Here is a 17545-nt window from a genome sequence, read left to right as displayed (position 1 = left end):
TGTCTTCTATTGAGGACTCATGGACATATGAGATTGTGAATTTTAGACTTATCAAATGTAAATGCCTTGGAACTTAATAAAACTGACTATAAATTCCACAACAATATACAAAACAAACCTACAACAGGCATCAATCTTTTTAAAGAAGTTAGAGATTGCTGGCTGACAGGATAAAAGTATTAGATATTCAATATCTAATAAGAAAGAACTGTGCATGTTTCCTAGTTCTCTACTTTCGTTCAATTATGAATTAAACTGCTCAGTTAACTTAGCAACATATGGAAAATGGCAAAATTATTTCAGTCATACAAAGGTGTCTTTACAAGCGGAAGAAATTGCTCACTTACTTCTGGGTTTGCTGTTTTTAAAGTTTATTTTCAAATCTTCTAAACCTGATTCCCAGTAGCTCTCAATTACTTGGAATAAAAGATCATCATATGGAAGGCGTCTGTAATTGACAAATTCATAGGGAGAATACACCCTAGAGAGCTCAATTTCTTGGGAGCAAAGATTGCAAGTCTCTGAACCCGTGCTGAGGACGGTAACATCCAGTACATCCAATTGCAAGCATATACTTCTCACAAAAGTATTTCCCAGATTTGACAAAGAAAACACTGCTCTGGATGCTGAAAGAAACAAACAGAAATTATTCCTTTCCCTCCCTACTTCCTTTTCTTTGTTTAGTGCTGGTGAAAGGTCCTTAACAACCCTGGAGAAGACTTCAGTCTTCTCTATAGAGCAAATACAGCATGAGCAGAGGCAATGCAAGCTTCCTCTTCTCTCTTAGCTATATACTCCACCCTGGCCTGAAGGGAACATTCTTTGGGATGTTACCCGTTATTCTGATTTTTCTTTTTAAATGTGCATCTGTGTCCACTAGGTCCTTGATGGGGACCTCCAAATTCATTGCATACAGTCCCTTTAACAACATTCATCTTGTAATGATTTTTAGGTCATTACAAACTGGTATGAATTTATACTGGTGGCCAAAAGGTTAAAGTCTCTATAGCACAATATCAATACTCAGAGCCTCCCAGTACCACCTTATTATAACTTTAAACATTAGTACTATCGCCTGACCCATGAGCGACAGATGGTCTGCAAGATACTGTCATGCAGACAGTAAAATGTACAGCATTTCAGAACAAGTGACTTTTAGGCTCTAGTTCTAGTAATTCTCTATTGGAGTTTGTAGGCCCTCAGTCCATCACAGTGCAGTGGTGTCTTCAACAGGGAGAGACGAGATTACCTCTGTTCCGGATCGTCAAATACATAAATGTAGTCTTGAGTAGCTTTAAGAATTCAAGTCACAGTGTAACACTGTCATGGCACAGGAGACGGGCTGGATTGATTTAAGAGATCAAAGTGATTTACATCACTAATTTTAATCATAAAATAAATCAGCAAGCCAGAAACCTTGATTTAAATAATCAGTTTTAACACTGTTTTGCATTTGTACTTTTTAGTTATTTTTCTAAAGTAAGGCTGATTTTAATTGGTTGGCAACCATTAAATCTAGTTGATTTGCAACTAAATATAGCCTTTACACCACATTACATACCATTTTTTTTTTTTACTAACCAGGAAGATACACTATATCTATATACATTTCTTTAAGCTTATAGCTTAACGCATTTATTCAGATTTTTACTTTTTACATTATTTTACATTTTAAGTTACATTAAAAAATTGTAAGGTAGCCATCTAGCTGCTCTCATCACAGGAAACATGAGTTTTCTGCCATGAGATTGTCCATGCTCCTACAAATTGATCATAATGGTCCCTTCTGACCTAAATATCTATGAATCTATGAATCTATGAAATTGAGATTTGATGCTTGACAGAAGGAAGTTAGAGCATTTTTTAAATTTATTTTGGGAATGAGTGCTACGGCAACTGTGAAGAGTACCTGTCTAAATTAAAATAAGATAGTAGGTCTCATCACAGATCGCAACCACACTGGAAAACTTGCCTGTTTGGAAACAGTAGCTAGAAGGAAGACCAATGGAGATGACAAATATAATGGCACCTCCCACAGGGATTCCACTGGGGGTACTGCTGCAAAGATCAGAATGAGGTTTGTGACCTTGTATGGGGAATGTGATTGCTGGTGGAGGTTTAGGCACCATCTCTTTTATTTTCACTGGGAATCTCTGCTGGGTCTGCTGATCTGTCAGACCCTGAGTCCACTGGGTTCTAGAGAGAGGGGGCTGGCAGCAGCTCTGAAGTACTTCTCTGGAGAGCTGCAGTTTCTGCACCTTTTGCTAGCTTCTCTAGTCTTGCCTGCCTCCTTTGCTACCCGGGCAAGGCAATCCCATCGGGAATGGGCTACTGAGATGGTGCCTGCACCTTGCCCAGCAAAATCAGTCTCTCCTTTCCTACCCCATGAAGTGGGGGCTGAGACAACCCCCACAACCTGCACTGTGAGGGGAAAACTGCTCTCTGCCCATGGAGCTGGGCGAGCTCCAAAGGGGTGGAGAGCAGGAGACACAGACCTCTCCTTTTACCTCTGGCTTTCTCGGCCTAGCTCTCTGCCTGGAGCCTGTCGGGGCACCAGCCACTCCAATGCCTCAGCAGGGAAAGCAAAGTCGAGGGGACAATCTCCCCAAAAGGCAAACACAGCCCCGGTTGTGGCTGGGGATTTGATGGACAGTTCCGGATATGAATGGCTCGCCAGCAATTAGAAATAGAAGGCTGGAGTCTTCCTCTGAAAACCTGGGGCAGGGCAGGCTGGAGAGGCCTCCTGCCAAGCTCTGTAGAGATAGAAAACTGGAGGGAACTACAGGGGGCGGGGCATTCCCCTGCAGCTGGTGACTGACAGGGCTGGCTCTGCCCCAAGCTGCAAGTAGGCCTAAGCACCTCAGCCCCAGTGAATTGTGGTAAACTTGTCTGTCCTTTCTGGGCACTGGGGAACTAGCGGGGAGCTAGCCTGGGTCCACACTACAGAGTGGTCATGTTAGCAGCTGACCAATTGCACTAACTTGAACATTAGCCTATGCCCTCTGCTAGGCCAGTCAACTTTAGTCAAAAGCACCATTATATTCAAGGTAAGGGTTTTTGTGTGGCTGGGCCTCGAGTTGGGGCCACTGCAACTCCTATCAATTTTGTAACCAAGACAAGCCCACTGAGACTATCTCCTGCAGAGGGCAGTAGGGAGCCAGATCTGTAGCCAATCAGTCAAGTCCAATGATGTAGTGTTTTTACCAGGAGAGCCCAAGTTTTCTGCCATGATGAGTGGCTGCATAAGCAACTAAAAGTATGTATATTTGCATACGTTTTTCTGTGTGTCTAAAAACCAAACACATTGCTAATATTTCCTTATGCTTTTACCTGCCCTAGAGAGACAAAGTGGGTGAGGTAATATCTTTTATTGGACCAACTTCTGTTGGTGAGATAGATAAGCTTTCAAGCCACACAGAGTTGACCTGAAGAAGAGCTTTGTGTGGTTTGAAAGTTTGTCTCTCTCACCAAGAGAAGTTGGCCCAATAAAAGATATTACCTCACTCACCTGGTGTCTCTAACATCCTGAGACTAATACAGCTACCTTTACCTGCCTTGCCAGATGACCTGGAGCTGGTTGTTGGTGGAGTTCAGCAGCAATGGAAAAACACAAAACTCCCCAATGCATGCCCAGAAGCAGCAGAGAAAGAACAGCAAATCTGGTATCTGCCCAGCTAGAAGTATTTGTAGTTTCCAGGGGCTTTATTTCCTATATAGGGAATAGGACTATACCCAGAGACTGACTTCTACAAAAATGGCTCATTGTACGTACACTACTTGAGATCCACAGAATTTCACAAAAAAAGCTTGTTAAAATGGTGTGAACACACACACACAGAGTATACACTGATAATACTAAAGAGCTTCTCCAAAGTGCTGTATGTTGACCAGTTAATCTACACAACACTCCTGGAAGGTAGGGACATATTACTGTCCCCATTTTACAGATGGGAAAACAGAGGCTGCAGAGAGGAGAAAGGTCTTGCTCAAGATCACAAAGCAGGTCAATGGCAGAGCCAGATTAGTGCTCAGGGATTCCTAGCCCCTAACCCCATATTCTGTCCACAGGCCCCTTTGCTCCTGATCCGCACAATACAGTGGAAAGAGGGCCACCGTCCTCCACCAGCTCCCCGTGGGCCGGAGAGAGGGTCCAAGCAAGGCATGGAGGTGGGCTGGGCTCTCAGCACACGTAATGGGTGGCTGGTAACAACCAGGAACGGGGCCTGGGGAGCGGCTGGCCCTGGGTCTCAAGCAGGAACTTCCTGCAGGAAAACTCTTCTTCTGGCTTCGATCAGCCACCGCCACCACGCGCCAGCCTGCAGGACACCGCACCGCACCGCAGCCAGGCCCGCAAGTGGTTGTAGGTAGGCGCTCAGTGGGTCTCCCGCCCGTAAGCTGGGGCGCCTCGTAAGGCGGGAAGCCGGCCGGCCGGCCCGCCCGGGACTGGACCGTCCCCAACTGGAGCTGGGCTCCTGCTGGCAGCTCCCAGCACGGGACGTGGCAGCCCCGGGAGCTTCCCAGCCGCCTCCCCATTACCTACAGCGGCGCCTGCCTGGCTGCCCGCCCGCTGTCTCCGGCCGCTCTGGCGAGGTTCTCCTGCCCCGGGCAGGGGCGGCGTCCGGGGCCCAAAAGTAACAAAGTCAAAGCAACAAGTACCGGGAGCCGCGCATGCGCCCCCGCCCACAGCAGCGGCGCCGAGCCCGGCCATTGCCCGCCCCTGTGGCCGTGCCGGGTGCCTGCCTGCCCCGCTTGGAGCCCCTCCTGCCCCGCCCCCCCTCTCCGCGCTGTGCTCATCTGAGCGCTCCCCGCGGACCGCTTCTTAGTGCCCTCCCTAGACCTCGCTGTCCGCTCGGAGCCCCTCTGCCCTTCCCGTCCCCACGGGCCACTTGGTGCTCGCTCCCCCCGTGCCCCACAGTCTGCCCTGGGCCCCCCGGCGCCTGCCTTGCTGCTGTGCTGCCCGCTCACTGCCCTGTCTGTGTCCCCCTGTGGCCCCCGCCACTCCTTCTGTGTCTTCCCTTGTGATGAGGGACCCTCTCTGTCTCCCCCTCATGCATTTCTTGTTACTTGTGGTTTTCACAAAGCTGAAATGGTAGCATTGCCGAGAATATTGCAGAAGAGGCAAAAGTATTCAATAAATATTTCTGTTTCATATTAGGGAGAAAAACAGGATGTCCAGTTTTACCATGGTGATTAAGCACTTTCCACTCCAACAGTAACTCAAGATGATTTTCGACAGCAGCGGCTATTAAAGTTGGACATACTTAAATCAAGAGATCCTGGTAACTTGCACCATGAGTTTTAGAAGAGCTGACTGAAATGCTGGCTGGACCAATACTGTTCATTTTCAATAACTCTTGGAACACTGGGGAAGTTTGAGAACACTAAAAGAAAACTAATGTTATGCCAGTATTTTAAAAAGGTAAATGGGATGACCTGGGTAATTTATAGGCCTGTCAGCCTGACATTAGTCCTAGACAAAATAATGGAGTGGCTAATATGGGACTAGATTAATAAAGAATTAAAGCCAGTCAACATGGGTTTGTAGAAAATACATCTTCCCAAACTAGGTATCATTTTTTTACAAGATTAGAATTTTGGTTGATAAAAATCATAAAAGTAATAATGTTTATATAATACTCTTAGACCTCTGTAAGGCATTTGACTTGGTTGGTACAGTATGATGTTTTGATGAAGAAACTTGAATGATACAGAATAATTGGCAAACATTAAAAACTGGCTAAGGGACAGGTCTCAAAATGTAATTGTAAACGGGAAATCATCATCAACGGTGTCTGTTTCTAGTAGGGTCCAGCAGGGATTGGTTCTTGGCTGTACGCTGAAAAAAATATAAAATCATCACTGATAAAGTTTGCAGATGACACAAAGATTGGGGTTGTGTGTAAGTAAACTGGAAGGTCAGTGATAAAGAATAATCTGGTTTGCTTCGTAAAATGGACACAAGCAAATAACATGCATTTTAATAGCACCAAATGTGAAATCATACACGACGTAGGAACAAAGAATGTAGGCCTCACTTAGTAGATGAGGGATTCTAAGCTGGAAGCAGTGAATCTGAAAAAGATTTGGGGGTCATAGTGGATAATCAGCTGAACATGGGCTCCCAATGCCACACGCTGGCCAAAAGGACTAATACTATCCTTGGGTACATAAACAGGGGACTCTCCCTCTGTATTTGGCACTGGTGCGACTGCAACTGGAATATTGTGTCCAGTGCTGGTGTCCCCAGTTCAAGAAGGATGTTGATACAATTGAGCAGGTTCAGAGAAGAGCCACAAAAATGATTATGGGATTAGAAAACATGCCTTAGATGAAAGACGCAAGGAGCACAATCTATTTAGCTTAACAAACAGAAGGTTAAGGGATGACTTGATCATATTTTGTAAGTACCTACATGAGGAACAAACATTTGATAATGGGCTCTTCCATCTAACAGACAAATATATATAGTAATACAATCCAATATCCGGAAGTTGAAGCAAGGTAAATTCACACTGGAAATAAAGTGTAAATTTTTAACAGAGTAATTAACCATTTGAACAATTTACCAAGTGTTGTGGTTCATCCATCACTGGCAATTTTTAAATCAATAGTGGATGTTTTTCTAAAAGGTATGGTGAAGTTCAAACAGGAATTATTTTGGAGAAGTTTTATGGCCTATGTTACACAGGAGGTCAGACTAAATGATCACAATGATCCTTTCTGGCCTTGGAATGTATTAGTCTATGAGACAGTTGCAGTCTCCCTCCAAATTTCTTAAGATTTCCCCACCAGGATTATCACATCTGCAGACACAGCCCTTAGGAACCAGATTCATAAGGCATTTGCTTCCTGAGAGCTTACTTCAAAGCCACCTCTCTCTGTCACTGAGAGTGCTCAGGATTCGGATGCCACAGGCAAACCTGCTGTGGCCGAGAGCTGCAGCTCTCACGGTAAAGCACAACCTGGGGCTTACTCCAATTACCCCATTTTGGCATCTCCAAACAGTCATGGGACCACAGAAAACCAGCCAAGCTGGAAGCAGGAGTGCTTGCAAGTCAGTAGGGGGCACTCTTCCCTCTGAGGCTGTGTTCAGTGAATGTCCTGCTGGTGTCAAGGGATGCGGTGCTGCTAGAAGGGCTGCGTTTTCCAGACTGAGGCAGAAAATCAAAGTTCGGATAACTGGCAGTTCTTACAGACCCTGCATGGTGCTTGTTATTAGGATTCCATGACACATGGGCTGGCCACTTTCTAATTCAGGAAGTTACATTTTGCTTACGGGTGTCAGCTCAAGATTTGCCTCTGATGTTTATCATTGTGCCCCTGCTTAGCTGTACTTCTCATTGAAGAAGGGCACTTTAACAAATGCCCCTCAGTCTTTTGCTGTGGCTGCTGGGTCGTTTGATGAAGCATGAGTGGCCTCTCTGAAGTCCTGCTCCTGCTTTGAAGCTCCCTAGTGAACACAGTTGCAGCTTTTCCCACATGGATTTATCATCTGGAAGATGTCGATACTAGTTAAAATAACAGCTCAGAATGGTACAGACATAGTAATCTACATTGGGAGGGGATTGATGAATTTAATTCTTTTCTGTGTATTTTTGTGTGGAAGGGGAACATGTTCCTAATTGTCTGGGGGCAGTCCACAATTAAACACGTTGTCCCATGGTGTGAAAGCACTGTTTTCTGAATCCAGCACCCTGGCTCTGACCAGACTAGAGCACATGGGTGTCGTTAGGAGCCTGATAGTGGGGATAGCTCTCCTGGTCAGAGCTCTGGGCCCCACTTTACCCACATACTTCAAGAATAGAGAATGCTGATCAAAGGTGCAGCAGGAGCAGCCCTCAGTTGTTAGAGCACAATGGGACACTGTCAGTCTAGCTTGGGAGGAGACAAACTAAGGGCTAACCAGGAGGAGGATAAACCAAAATGGAAAGGAAGAGAGATATGGAGACAAAACTGGGAAGCACAGGGGAGTGAATGTGAAACAGAGGCTGGATCTCCTGAACCACCACTGCAGTGTACGTAGGGATTAATTCTGCTCCCAGCTACTTAGTGGTTAAAATAGATTGAAACAAGATGGGGAGCTCTCTTTGCTCCAGCCAAGGAGGAGGAGCTGTGGAGGACCTCTTCTCAAGTCAGGGAGAAGAGGGAGGGCTACACTCCACTTTTAACAGAGGAAGGAAGGCTGTTCCCCCACATCTAACTCTTATGGTAATTGCTGGATACACATATGTGTTTGCCACATGCCTTCCACATAAGTTTAATCACTGTACGTGAGCTAAAATAAAGTTAAGTAAATAAAGGTGCAGTTATGTAATCATTACACTGTACACTGATATCTGTAGATTTAAGATATATTTAAAGGGACACACACATGGATTTTAGGCACTACATTTAATGTGTGTTGAAAGAGGTCTAGCAATTAAAGCAGAAAATGGAGTCAGGAGACTTGGGTTCTATCTTGATTCTTTACTGACTGCATAATCTGCATATGTAATCTGCATAAATCCCTTAATTAGAGATGGTCCCAAGCCAAAGCTTGGATCCAGACACCCCTTAATTTCGGGGCAGCGTGGATCCAAACTGTCCATTATCTCTTTAATGGGACATCACTCCCCACAACTTATATGTTCTTGTTTTTCCATCAGTAACATTGGGGTGATCATGATTAATTGAGAGGCAAGTCCCATATAATAGTACCTTTGGGACATGTTGCTGTTATTTATCCTTTACTACATCTTCCCTTTTCATAATGGTGCACATTAGCACTGCTATCATGTCCGCCAGGAGACTGTCATCTTATAGCAGCAGAATGCTAAGTGGCTTTATTCTTTGAGTAACCATGGGTTGGGTGAGGAGTTGTATTTTTCCAATTTGTCTTGGGTAGCAAAATGCTTTGAGTGGGAGTTGGGAGTCAACCAGCATTTGCTTTAAAACACCTTGAACCAATTTTACCCCTTGTATAGCATCAGTGAAGTCAATAGCATTACACCAATAAGAGCTTAGGTCTCTTTATTTTAGCCATTTATAGCTTAGCTGTAAAAACTTTACACTGTGCTGAATCTTGGTTTCAAGATCTCAGATAAGGAATGAAAAGGAATGGAAGTTTTTCTAACCACTTGGCCATTTATAAATTATAGCATGATAACAGTATAACTCAACATTTACTAGTTATTTCACTGTTTTGTGCTTCCATAATTCACAATAAAAGCCAACCTTTCTCCTCCCACCCCTCAAAAAATAATAATAATAAAAAAAAAAAACCCAGAAGAGCTTTCTACTACTGAAAAGGAAGAAGAGGCCAGAGAGTCCATGAAGGCCACTTAAGACTTTACAATTTCCAATCTAATTAAGTGGAAACTGCTCAGATACTATCGTGATGGTTAACAGTGCAAAACTCTAAAATAGATCAATCAAGAATAAGTTAGATATTGATAGTAATTAATTACATTAAATAAACTTATATTAATAAGTTACATCTTATAGCATTGTTATATCCAAGGCTCTCAAAGCACTTTGCACATGTTAATGAATTTAGTCTCACCACACAGCTCTAAGGTAGAGAAGTATCATTCCAATTTTGCAAATGGGGAAAACAAGGCATAGAGAGTTTAACTGACTTGCAAAAAATTACTTAGGCTGTCTGTGACAGAATTGGGGATGGAACCCAGAACTCTCGACTCTCAGTCATCTGTCATCCAGAAGAACCTCCTCCCTCTTTTGAAAACAAATTCTTGCCAAACAATAGGCCAGAAGCATAGTGCATATGTTCTATGAGTTCACCTAATGTTCTATGGTTCCCCCTTCCCCCGGATCTCCTTCTCCCTTCCTCCACAAAAAGCACGAAATCATCTGCAGTAACAAGACACATGGCAGGGAAATTTTGAGATAGAGCTTCAGCATTAAGTCAGCCAGGGTCTCCATTGTAAATGGTTGTTCTAGGGGATTTAGAAATTGGCCATAAACATTTATACAAATTTAAAACTCAGCCCCAAGACAAGTGGGTCAAATTCACTGCTCAAGTGAACAGGTACAATTCTATTCTAAACCACTAATGCCAATGGTGAATTTACCTGAATGTATGTATTGTATTTTAATTAGGTTCCCACACCTTAACCATAGCTATGGTATCTAAGGTCTTGGCTACACGGAGACATTGACTGGCAGAGCTACAGTTCTGGAATAATTCCCCTGTATGGACACTCTATTTCAAAATAAAAGTGAATTTATTCTGGAATAATCACTCTGCTTTGGAAAAGGAGTAATTATTCTGAAATAATATTATTCCAGAATAGAGTATCCATATGAAGGAGTTATTCTGAAATAGCTAAATTATATTGGACTAGCTATAGCAGAATAGATATTCCTCTGTAGCTATTCTAGGAAATTATACCCAAGTAGGTAAGGCCTTAGTGTATGTATTTTACATAGTCTAAAAACCAAGACCAATTTGGTTGGTTGTTTTACTGGTTTCATAAACTATTTGTGCTCTTCTTTCTTGTCTTTTTTGGGATTAAGAAAATTTGACCCCCATAACCTCACTTTGGCTAGAACATCTGATTTTGTGGTGTAATACAGGTGATGTTCAGTTATCTTGACATTGAACTGGATCTTGCTGTTAATCCCTTTTGCTTATGTGTAACATAGCTTTTTTTCTCTTTCACAATGGTTGGTAACTAACAGCCTTTGCATTTGCTTCTTTCTTTCCCTGTCTAGACAGGCTTTTTAGCTAAGTAGTGTGATTTTGTTTATCTCTGATTTCAACAGCAGCACCACAAGAAGCACAAGAAGCAGCATTCTTGTAAACAGTTTTTTGTTTGACACTGTCTGTTCTTCTGGTGACAAAAGCCACATCCTTCCACTAGTTAACAAACATTAAATTTCACTGCTGGGGACATATGGAATCCCAGTGTAGGACCTGGGGAGCAGGTCAACAAAATTTGAAATCCTTCCACATTAACTTTATTTTGGATGTTCTCCATCCACTTTGACAGCTCTTTAGCACCCAGTTCAACAAGTGTGCGAGTATTTACAGTTACATGTGTGACTCTCTTCTTATGTGGCTTCTATCCTTGATCAAGGCCACTCTCTATACAACTGCCTTCTGGCTCAACTTCAGCTCTCACTTGTGGCTTTATCCTTCACAGCAGGATTTTCCTCAATGGGTGAACTCCCAACACGAACACAGATATGCTCAGGACCTTGGGCAGCAGGTGGTCTGAGGTTTTACCATGCATGGCACCTCTCCCTGTGGTTTTGGAGTTTTCATTACTGCTGTTCTCTGACTGAAGAGACCCATATGCCTGGACTGCTGTTACTTACACATCTGCCTATTCAAGTCTATCTTAATGGATCTAATTCAGGTTTCTAGCCTGACGGCCCATTGCTACCTCTTAATCCTTGCTTTCATCTAGGAATCTGTTTTACAAGCCTCTCAATACGCTAAAGGATTTGATGTAGCCATTATGGCTATGTCTACACTACACTTCCTATGCCAGCTTAGCTATGTATTCTTCCGTTTAAAGACCCAAACAGTTATATGTAACAAAAAACAAAACAAAACAAAAACTTACCTAAACAAAAATTAAGAGTGATTTTGCTACTCTTCCTTGGTTATGGAGCGGGAGGAAACTTGTTGGGTACAGACTGTGTGGATTTCACAGAACTTTGATTTGAATTTCAACTTAATACAAACCAAAGGAGAAAAGGAAATACTCAAAATGAAACTGCTACATTTCGTTAAGTTCTGTGCATTGCTTATGGATTTGTAAAAGATAGTATCTGTGAGATTTCATTATTTAACTTAAAGTCCTACCATGTGGCCATTAGAAATGGGCTTGAACTGTAAAATTCTGATTTTGATTGTACAAAAGCCAGGAAATTCAGTGTTATGGTTCCCACAGCAACAGGAACTCTTTGCTGCTTTGCGCATATGCATTACGTCAGGAAGGTGGTATGAGGTCTCCACTAATGACAGCAGGATGATCCTACTGAGCATACCCAGGGAGCTGAGTGCCAGGAACACATGCCAGGAGTGTCACAGGCAGATTGGCAGCAGGCTTCCTGGTGACAGGATGAAGAATGCCTTACATATGAAAACATAGTGTAGTTGTAAAAGCAGACAGCTCTGAGTGAGAGCATTGTGCCTTCATCAGGAGCAGAATGTTCCCCACCCCCAGAACAGGAGATCTGGTTTTATTAAAGCATGAGCAAAATGTTTGGGGCCCAGGCATCAAGCTACCAGTTGCATAGACCACTCCCATTGAAGTCAACTGACAGGATGCTCAGGCCCCTGGTGGGCACTCACTAACACCTTCACTTCCTTGGAAAGGAGGAAGAGAAACACAGAATGAAGAAAGAAGGAAAGACAACAAAGATTGTCCAATGATTCTCATACCCACATACAGCTTTAAAAAATACATGTCATTACCTAGCATAAATTGAATTATTTTTCAATAGATTTTTTTTCTCTGTAGCGTTCTGCTTTCTGTCAGTACCTCCACTTTCTCTCTCCCCCCTTTTCTTTTTGTATATATCTCTCCTTCTCTCTTTCCAATGTTCTCTCCTTTTTCGTCTTTTTTGTTACTTCCCTTCTGTTCCCTCATTCCTGCTCTCAATTTTATAGTATTCTCTCCTTCTGTTTCATTCTTCCTTTCTCATGCCTATTCTTTCCCTTTACTGTGATCCTTATTTCTCTGGATATCTCTCTTTTCTGTTCCCTCCTCCCACATCTGAACATAAAGGAAGGGTGCATACGTGTTTGATGCATCTCCTCCAGGCATAGGCAGCATAATTCACCAGATTGCAAGCCATGTCTGGCTTGGGAGCAGTAGTATGGTCTGCTCTGTATAAAGGGAAAGAAAATGGAATGCAATAATTGCAAGCTGAGCTCAAGCATCTCACTGGTCATCTGTGAATTCATGGAGGAGAATAATATCTTTTTCATAAATAAGCAATAGCAGCTTGCAAGGTGCATATTGCTTAGCTTACCAGGATGCTTTGTGTGCTGTACCTTTTTAGAGTTCATTGCTTAAGAGAGCTTTGTCAACAAAAGCTGAGTTTGTTCAGCAACTTTGAAAATCAGGTTGCTCGTGTAGGTATCTAAATAAGGACTTAATTTTGGCCTGTATGATTTGCTCAAAGTCTTTTCCTGACAGAGCTGGGAACAGTGGCCACGTCTTCTAGACTCCCCATTCCCAACGCTACACAACTCTGCTTCAGAAGAGCAGATGGTACTAGAGGATGCTAACTGGTTATAATTAAATTTACCTAATCAGGAAGACTTCAAGCAAATTGTGAAAACACCCACAGTGTGATTCTGATAGCCATCCTGGGGGAGAGAGTTTCATGAGTGAGCTAGGCCCTAACAGTGAGAAGGCCTTGTCTCTAACTGGTTAACTAGTTGTCCCTTATACTTGGGAATGGCAAGAAGGGATAAACCAGTCGATCTGAATTGCTTTGGGGGTACCTTAGGGTGATAGATGGGTTCACAAAATCTTTCTCCTAGATTAGGGTTTTATATATCAATAATAAGCTTGTGGCAGCCAGTGCATTTCATAGAGGGCAGTTGCCACACCCAGGCACTTATATTAAGGAGTAAGCAGGCAACTGCATTCTGCAACTACTGCTGTTTCTGGATCAATTTCAAGGGAAGCCCAGGAAGTAGAGAATTTAATAATCTAGTATGATGACTATGAGCCCTGATACAAGTAATTGTCCCTATGTGCAATATACCAACATGTGCTAAAGTACCTTCCTGACCCAGGCCCATAATGAGATCACAACTGAGCTGGAAGTGTCTTGAAGGGCTGAGAGTGAATCAAGCTGTGAAAAGATTGAAGAAGACTTTCGGGGCCTAATCTCGCAAACCCGATGCATGTGGAATTCCTGCTGAAGTCAACTGAAATTTTATACGTATTGGCTTTGCTGAATCTGGATCTTATTAAAGTCACTATCTCCTGGTAGCCTGTTTCACAGGTGTAACTATAGGTCACAGCAAAAAATGGATAATGAATTTCCAGCTCTAACAAAGCTGTTCCGGTCTTTGGGAGCAGTGAGCTATTACTACTTGTTTTGCAATTTTAGGGGGAGATTTAAAAAGCAAAACGGGAGTTAGGTACCCAACTCTCATTGACAGTCAGTGGGACTTGCGCACCTAACTCCCCTTTGTGCCTTTGAAAATCTCCCCCATACATATGACTTGCTACAGGAGCACCTTTACTCAAGACTGGATTGGCAGTTGACCAGAAACCTGAGGGCCACAACAAGTTTGCATAAAGTGGAGTAGATTATTGCCACAGTATCTTTATTATAGAGGTGCTGCATGGGAAGCCCACAGGTTCCAGCATTGGATGGATGATATTTCCTGCAGGGACCTATAGTTTCCATGGGCTGAACATCAAGACTAAGCGTCAGGACAGCAGTCAGCTTCACTGTAGAACTCTCTGCTTTCAGGCTGCACTTTGGCCACTGCTGATTTAATACATTTGTATAAGCAGATGGTCAGGTAAGAAAATATTAGCAGACGTGCTTGCGTGTTTGTGTTTCACACATCAAAGGACCTGACAAAGCCTGGTTAGCTCTTCCTTTAAAAATCAATTGAGTAAGATGCATGTCCCTGGGCTCTATAGTATGGATGTTAAATGGATTAAGTCTCGTGTGGGTTGCACAGCTTTATTTTTTGGCCTTGTAAGGCCGATGTTAAATCCAGGGGTTTAGTCCCTTTGTTTTCACCGATGTAGGGACATGGCAGGAAACTGCACAATTTAACTTATGTCCTGAAATAAAATATTCTTTTGTGTTCTGGTTTAGAATCAAACGCATAAAGAATTTTAATTCTTTCTTTGTGATTTTCCTTTTAAGTAGTAGAACAGAAAAAGGCTATAGGGACACCAAAATGCAGGATTCATCAAAAAGATTTATAAAGTTACTAGAAATATTGTACTGAGTTTTTTATTAATTTATTTTATTTTTATTTCAATGAAAATAAATTGTTGTTATTTGTTGGATATAAACACTCTTCTGAAACTTCTGCAGCCTAAACATTGCAGTATTGTTCTAGGACATGAGAACCAGAGAATAAAACTTCATATTAGGATTTCATTTTATTACTTATTTTTGTACAAGGCCCAAAAGTAGGTGCCTTACAGAACAAAGGGAAAAGAAACTAGATATGGACAAAAGGGAAACAGGCCAAACAGTTGTCATTGTCCAAGATGTGTAAAAAGTATTATGGAAACAATCAGCATACGTAGTAAAAAGTACATTAGATTTTTACACATTGGTTTAGTTTTAATAATTTGAAATGTTATTAACAGACTTAAGGTATTTTTAAAAAATACTGACTTTTTAACCAGACAGCATCCTTTCAAGTTCATGGCAAAGAAAAGTTGTCTCTAAAATAAGAAAAATAAACCACTGACCAATGCACAAGTTAATATAGTATGACTCAGATCATCTTATTAGAGGACTATTTCACCTCTCTTTAACCCTATCCATTCTGAAAGCCTTTCAAGCATTCCTCCTCTGTATTACTCTGTCTGTCCAGGGATCAGACGTGTAGGTTTGGCACTGTTGATGGATCCATTCAGAACTCCACTTCATCATTCTTTTGATTATGGAGCTAATGTGCTGTTAAGAACAGGAAAAGAAGCCATGCATAAGTAATTATTTTGGTATTGAATCAGTCTGAGTCCCACAATGTAAAACCTATTGACACATAGTCACGTAAGTTACTATAGCCACATATGTCAGAGAAAAGATGTATAAGCATAATTTAGCTCACCTTCCTGCCAATGTAGGTTTGTTTTCTCCAGTGTACTTTCTAGTGCTTTGCCCAGAAAGTCTTAAATATCTCAAGTAGTGGGACTTCTTCCATTATTTCCCTTGGGCAACTAATCCACAGTCTAACAGATGTTACCATTAGTAATGTATAGCCACAGGTATGTCTCAGTTCTTCTTTTATATATATATATATATATATATTATAGTCTTACATCATCCTCTGCAATATTCTTGATCTGACTTTTGCAGTTATCACCACAAAGAACTGCTTTTTTCCTTATTTACACTCTACCAAAGAATGCAAGTTATTTGCACATGAATCCTCACGGATGTTTAGCAGAAGACGCTCACTTAAAATTTCCTTCAGTTTGGCCTTTAATATGTATTTTTTGCTTACTGAGAAGACACCTCCTAGTAAATTTGGTAATGTAAATTATTCACTGTTCATTAGCATGTGCTTTGTAAAAGTTTTGCCATTGCAGGCTCTGTATTAATGGAACTAAATGACTCCTAGCAGACAGTCGTGTGTTATACCATGTAGAAGTGCTTATACTGGTATAGCTTATTCCAGGCCTTTTCTACACTTAAAAGGGTTTGTCAGTATAGATATACTGGAAGAACTATACCAGCAAACTCCTCTAGGAGATGCAGCTTATATTGGCAAAAGAGTTTTTTAGATGGTATAGCTTAAACTAGTTCCCCAAATGGAATAAACTATTCTGGCAAAAGGACGTTTTTACTGGTATAACTATCTATATGAGGGCTTTTGCTGGCTTACCTGTGTCTGTTAGGGGTGTGTTTTTTTCACACTCCTAACCAACATAGCTTTGCTGGTAAAATTTTCTAGTGTAGACCAGGCCCCAATTTGGGAACTAAAATAAGTTATACCAGTAGAAAGCACCTTTGCATTAGTTCAACTGCATCTATGCTAGAGCTTTTACTGGCATAACTATGCCAGCAAAAAAAATTACATTCCTAATTGACAGTTATACTATAAGGCCTTGTCTACACTGCCAATTTACAGCGCTGTAACTGTCTCGCTTAGGGGTGTAAAAAAACACCCCTCTGCGTGCTGCAAGTTTCAGCGCTGTAAAGTGGCAGTGTAGACAGCGCACCAGCGCTGGGAGCTACTCCTCTTGTGAAGGTGGTTTTAATGCCGCGACTACACAGCCACATTAAAGTGCTGCCACAGCCCGCTGCTTAACATTGGCTAGTGAAGACGTGCCCTGAAACTTTTAAAGTGTAGACCAGCCTTACGTTCTTTCGAAAAAAACAAAGTGGATCCCCATTGTTAAGATATGGCAATTAAGCGTGTGCTTAGTAGACAACTAAGTGGCTCCTGCAAACCAGTCCCTCTACACAGGTAACAATTAGAGCCAGTATTGCAGTTCTTATGCAGCCTTTCTGCTCAGCAAAACTCCCATTGTCATAAGAACTGCAAAACTGAATCCTCAGAAAGTTCCCAAGTCACAGAGCAGTTAGTGACATAAAACAATGTGTAATATTGTGGTATGCTTCAGACTGTTTAAGGTCATATGACTGATAAATTACATGTATTTGATTTGTCAGCATTCACCAGTATTTTGGCCTAGCACAGTACCAAACACAACTTCTCCAGCTACTGACTGGCGGGGAATGGCTGGAGACAAGGACACTGCAGTAAGAGAAAAAACTGTGTATTTAAACAGTTGTGTTTGTTATTGCTGAAAAAATAACATAGAGAGACTTCTGTGCCAGGACTGTGGCACTTTGCAAAATGCTGATA

The 17545-nt window shown here is 42.1% G+C and overlaps 1 protein-coding gene across 3 annotated transcripts in view; it reads right to left on the bottom strand.

Annotated features, from left to right (window-relative positions):
• TMEM63A (transmembrane protein 63A) overlaps positions 1-4669 on the bottom strand; it is a 38724-nt gene extending 34055 nt beyond the window's left edge. Inside the window, exons 1-2 of one of the 3 annotated variants that reach the window (XM_077813678.1) lie at positions 4541-4669; positions 348-626 (exon numbers count right to left, since the gene is read on the bottom strand). The gene's annotated coding sequence lies outside the window, so the exon portion shown is untranslated. Of the gene's footprint in view, positions 1-347; positions 1788-4536 lie in introns of those variants that run through there. The other 2 variants (XM_077813680.1, XR_013345707.1) reach the window with 2 other exon arrangements.
• Between the last annotated feature and the right edge of the window lie 12876 nt (positions 4670-17545).

This window comes from Eretmochelys imbricata, chromosome 3, assembly GCF_965152235.1.
Source record: "Eretmochelys imbricata isolate rEreImb1 chromosome 3, rEreImb1.hap1, whole genome shotgun sequence".
NCBI lineage: Eukaryota > Metazoa > Chordata > Testudines > Cheloniidae > Eretmochelys > Eretmochelys imbricata.
Note: the sequence above shows the minus strand (reverse complement) of the source record. Positions and strands in the feature narration are given on the sequence as shown.